Below are 6,000 nucleotides of genomic sequence, written 5' to 3'. Positions count from 1 at the left end.
CCTTCGGCTCAGGTCATGATCCCAGGGGCCTGAGAATCCAGCCCCGTGTCGGGCTCCCTTCTCAGAGGAAAAACCTGCTTCTCCCTCTCCCACTCCCCCTGCTTGTATTCCCTATCTCATTGTGTCTCTGTCAAATAAATAAATAAAATCTTAAAAAAAATGCGAACTTCCAATATTTATTTTTTTTTCCTTTGCTCTAAATATCTCAATGTTCACTTGTTGAAAGCAATTGATTGAAGCCCTGGGAAGAAGTGGTAGATTGAAGCACTCATCAGAGTTGTTTGTGCTGCTTTGCAGGGGTCTGGCTGCACTAAATTATTTCAAGAAGTATTAATTATCTAAGTCACTCAGAAGAAGCCATTTACCTATTTGATTTTCTTTTTTTGAAGAGAATCTTTTTTTTTAAGATTTTATTTATTTGTCAGAGAGAGAGAGGGAGCGAGAGCGAGCACAGGCAGACAGAGTGGCAGGCAGAGACAGAGGGAGAAGCAGGCTCCCTGCCGAGCAAGGAGCCCGATGTGGAACTTGATCCCAGGACGCTGGGATCATGGCCTGAGCCAAAGGCAGCTGCTTAACCAACTGAGCCACCCAGGCGTCCCCCTATTTCATTTTCTGTGGTTCTTGATCCTTCCCCCAAATTCTCACAGGCCTCCGCAGCTGGCACAGAGTCCGCTCCCATAACTATAATCCCTGTCCCATACTCTCACCTCCATCACACATCATACATACCTGATACAACCCCACCTTGGTAAAAACCCAACCCTCTGTCCACCCTACATCTGCCCCTGGCAGCTGAAGGTGGTTGGTGAGAAAAGCAACGATGCTGGAAGCTTTCACATTAAGTTTTTTTTTTTTTTTTAAAGATTTTATTTATTTATTTGACAGAGAGAGATCACAGTAGGAGAGAGGAAGGGAAGAGATCACAGAGAGAGGAAGGGAAGCAGGCCCCCTGCTGAGCAGAGAGCCCGATGTGGGACTTGATCCCAGGACCCTGAGATCATGACCTGAGCCTAAGGCAGCGGCTTAACCCACTGAGCCACCCAGGCGCCCCTTTCACATTAAATTCTCAGCCACAAATCCAAGTATGTTTCTCTGACCGACAGAATCTCCACTCTTCTCATGAAATATTTTGACTCTTTCACATCTTCTTTCCTCCAACCTTAAGCCAGGGCTTCTCAACACTGGCCACACTTTTGAATCACCTGGAAGACTTTAAAACACAGGAGTGCCCACCTCCAGAGGATCTGATCTAATTGGTGTAGAACCAATTAGATTAATATCCAATTAGGGTCTGGATATAAGTGTGCTTTTAAAATTCTCCCAGGGATTCTAATGTACAGCCATTTTGTTCAGAGTGAGAACTGAACACCTTCCATCAGATACAGCTGATGACCGACCATTCTGATGACTTCACTGAGAAAAGTAAATTGAGGGCACCTGGGTGGCTTCAGCTCAGATCATGGTCTCAGGGTCTCAGGCTCTCGCATCAGGCTCTCTGCTCAGCAGGAAACCTGCTTCTCCCTCTCCCTCTGCCTGCCTCTCTGCCTACTTGTGATCTCTCTCTCTCTCTTTCTCTCTGTGTCAAATAAATAAATGAATAAAATATTTTTAAAAAAGAAAGAAAAACAAACTGGGTGGGTGTGTAGGTGGCTAAGTGGTTAAGCATGTGAATCTTGGCTCAGGTCATGAGCTCAGGGTTATGAAATCGAGCCCCACGTCAGGCTCCATGCTCAGCGGGGAATCTGATTGAGATTCTCTCCCTCACCTTCTGTCTCTTCCCCCTGCATGTGTGTGCTCCTGCGCTCTCTCTCTCTCTCTCTTTCTCTCTCTCTGTCAAATAAATCTTGAATAGAATAATCGGTAAGGAAAGAAGACCCACAGAATCCCACTAAGTTTACCTGGGTGGAACCCTTACTCCAATCCCTTCTGAGTGAGGACAAGCCCCTCCACTTGGGGTTTCTTCTCATTTCCCTGATCTCTGAGTATGAATGTGCTCCAGGACCCAACCTCAGACTTCTCCTCTGTCTACACTGAGTCCTTGGTGACTGTCCCTCTTCTACCATCTGTCTCCTGATGATGACTCCACATCTCCACCTCCAGTCCAGACCTGGATTTTGAGCTTTCTTCCACTGCCTGCTTTCCAGATCTACCTAGATGAGTTAAACCCAACATGTTCAAAACCAAGCTCTTATTCTTCTCGAGCTCTGCTGGTCTTGCAATAGCTCAAACAGGAAACTGTAGAGTCATTCTTGATTCATCTCTTTCTTTCACTGCCCACGTTTAATTCTTTGGTAGAAGCTGTGGATTCTATCTTCAAAATATATTCTAAATCTGACCAGTTCTCCACACTTCAGTTACTCCCACTGTGGTCCAAAACACCGTCTTCTATAGCCTGAGTTATTGTAATAGTCTCCTATCTGGTCTTCTGGATTCCATTTTTGCTCTGTTCTAGTTTATTTTCCACTCAGCAGTTAAAGCAATCCGTTTAAGACAAAAGTCAGACCTTGTTATTTCTCTGCTCTAAGATCTCCAATGGCTCCCCACTTCACTCAATACAAAATTCAGTCTTACAAAATTTAACACTCAACTTCCTTCTCAATTCATCTCCTACCTCTTCACTCAGCTGTCTCTGCCTCCGCTCACCAGCCTCCTTATTGTCTAACAGAGTACAGCAAGTGCGTGCCTCCCTTGGGGGTTTGCACTTGTTTCCTCTTCTTAAATGTACCCGTCTTGTTCTCTGAATCCACTCAAGGATCTGCCAATGTCTTTTTATCAGAGTAATCTCCCCTAACTGCACACACAGCCAGCACCAGCACCATCACAATCAACATAGTTTCTGTCCCTCTCTACTTTTGACTTCTTATCAACAGCTGACATATTATATATTTATTTATTTACTGTCTGTTCTCTCTCTTCTATTTTTGAATGCATGTGCTATAAAAATGGTATTTGTGGGGGGGCTTTTTTCCTGATTTATTCTGTGTTCAGAAGAGGATTTGATACATAATACTCAGTACATAATTGTTGAACGAATGAATGAATCAATGGAAATGGAAATATCAGGTTATCTCAATCATAAGAGAGATTTCTCTCAAGCATTTTCTATAGTATTGCCCTATTTCATTCTCTGCACCTCTGGGTTGATTAGTAGATAAAATCATCATGTAAAATCAGTTTGAGCAAGGTTGGATCCTTAAGCTTCTATGTCACCTAGGACTCCAAATGTCACGGTGTACCATGCACATTTGCCTCCAGCCTTCTCCCCCCCCATTTTGGTCATGGTTCAGCAGCTGTGGCATCGTTCAGCTTTCTTTTCCCCTCCCCTGTCTCAGTTCCAGGAGGTCCTCCTTGGCTTTGGGCCCCCTCCTTGTGGGTGATGAAGGCAATGTAGGGAGAGGCAGCAGCTTCCCTGACTCACCCCTGCTTTCTCCATTCATACTGATCCAGTAACGCATAGCCTGTGCAGTACAGGGCTGGCCAGGTCAGTCTCTGCCACTTTAGGACCTCATTTTTGTTCCCTGCGGCAGCTTGGCCATTTGCAAAATCAGAAATTGTAAAAGTACAAACAGGAGACAATATGCCATATTTTATAGATTTTAAGATGCCCCTCCCCTCCCATTTTCTTTCACATCTCCAATGTCAGGAATTGTCTTATAGTTGGGGCTGAGCAGGTGGAAGTCCCTGTAAAGTTACCACAGCTTGACCCTGTTCCATGTGGTTACTGCTCCTAGGGCACAACTGATCATCTACATCCCTTGGCATGCCAAGCCACAGGCCTTTTGAGGACCATTTAAAGAAAGAAAATAAACTGGTTATTATATGAAAATCTCAGATAAGGAAAAAAAAAAAAAAAGAAACCCCACCAGCATCAAACCAAGCAGAATGGAGGGGTGGCAATTTGGATGACCTCAGAATACTTTTATAAGAAGTGCATCATGCAAAACAATCTTGAGAAAGGAGAACAAAGCTGGAGGTATCAGCTTCTTGGATTTCAAGATATACTACAAAGTTATAGTAATCAAAACAGTAGGGTCCTGGGAGAAAATATACGCATAAATCAATGGAAACAGGATAGAGAGCCCAGAAATAAATCCACAATTATATGGTCAATTAATCTTTAACAAAGGAGGCAAGTATATGTAACAGAAGAAAGTCTCCTCAAAAACAGTGTTGGGAAAACTGGAGAGCCATATGCAAAAGAATGAAACTAGACCACATTCTTTTACCATACACGTAAAGAAACTCAAAATGGATCAAAGATCTAAATGTGAAGTGTGAGGTGTGCCTGTCTTGCTCAGCCTGTACAGGATGTGACTCTTATTCTTGAGGCTGTGAGTTTAGGTCCCACATTCAGTGTAAAGCTTACTTAAAAAAAAAAATTAAATGAATAAATGAGAGACCTGAAACCATAAAACTTCTAAAAGACAATAAGCAGTAATCACTTGGAGATTGGTTTAGCAACATTATTTGTGGGTATGTCTGCTTAGGCAAGGGAAACAAGAACAAAAATAAATTATTAAGACTACAACAAAATAAAAAGCTTTTGCACAGTAAGGGAAACCCGCAACAAAACCAAAAGGGAACCTACAGAATGGGAGAAGATAGTGGTGAATGATAAATATAATAAAGGATTAATAACCAAAATATGTAAAGAACACACACACACACACACACACACACACACACCCCCCCCAAAAACCCAAACCCCAACATATAATCCAATTGAAAAATGGGCAGAGGAGTTAATAGACATTTTTCCAAAAAATAATACATACAGACATCCAATAGACATGTGAAAAGCTCATATCACTCAATATCAATCATCATCAGGAAAATAAAATCAAAACCACAGGGAGATCTATCACCTTATACTTGTCAGAATGGCTAGTACTAAAAAGACAAGAAAGAACAAGTGTTGGCCAGGATGTGGAGAAAAAGAAACCTCTGTACATTTTTAGTGGGAATGTAAATTGGTGCAACAACTGTGGAAAACAGTATGGAGGTTCCTCAAAAAATTAAAAATAGATTTACCATATGCTTTAGTAATTCTAGTACTTGATATTTACCCAAAGGAAATAAAAACATTTGATTCAAAAAGATATATGCCCTCCTAGGTTTTCTGCAGCACTATTTATAATAGCCAGTATATGGAAGCAGTTCAGGTGTTTATCAGTAGATGAATGGGTAAAGATATGGTGTATATAGATATATAATGGAATATTATCCAGCTATAAAAAAAGAATGAGATCTTGCCATTTGTGACAACATGGCTGGATCTAGAAGGTATTAGGTTAAGAGAAATGTCAGACCGAGAAAGGCAAATACCATATGATTTCACTTCCTTTTTTTTTTCTTTTTTTTAAGATTTTATTTATTTATTTGAAAGAGAGAGAGAGATCACAAGTAGGCAGAGAGACAGAGCAGAGAGGGCAGGTGAAGCAGGGTCCCCACCGAGCAGAGAGCCCGACTTGGGGCTCGATTCCAGGAACCTGGTATCATGACCTGAGCCAAAGGCAGAGGCTTTAACCCACTAAGCCACCCAGGGGCCCCTGTAATTTCACTTCTATATGGAATATAAAAAAAAAGAACAAGTGAACAGACAAAAAAAAAAAAAAACAGAAATAGACTTTTAAATACAAAGAACAAACTGGTGGTTATGGGAGGGAAGGTGGATGGGGGATGGGTGAAATGGGTGAAATAGGTGAAGGGGATTAAGAGGTACAAATTTCCTGTTATAAAATAAATAAAATAATTTCCTGTTCTCATCTGGAGATGAAAAGTACAGCATTGGGAATACAGCCAATGATATTATAATAAGTTTATATGGTGACGTGATGATATACTTACTGTGGTGATCACTGAGTAATGTATAGAATTGTCAAATTACTATGTTGTACACCTGAAACTAATTTAACATTGAATGTCAGCTATATGTCTAATAATAATTTTTTAAGTGCAGCATGACAGAAGCTCTGGGTGGCTCAGAGGAACATATTGTGA

This window comes from Mustela putorius, unplaced genomic scaffold (genome assembly GCF_011764305.1).
Source record: "Mustela putorius furo isolate JIRA1106 unplaced genomic scaffold, ASM1176430v1.1 tig00002057_pilon_pilon_pilon, whole genome shotgun sequence".
Classification (NCBI taxonomy): domain Eukaryota; kingdom Metazoa; phylum Chordata; class Mammalia; order Carnivora; family Mustelidae; genus Mustela; species Mustela putorius.
This window is presented reverse-complemented; position numbering follows the sequence as displayed.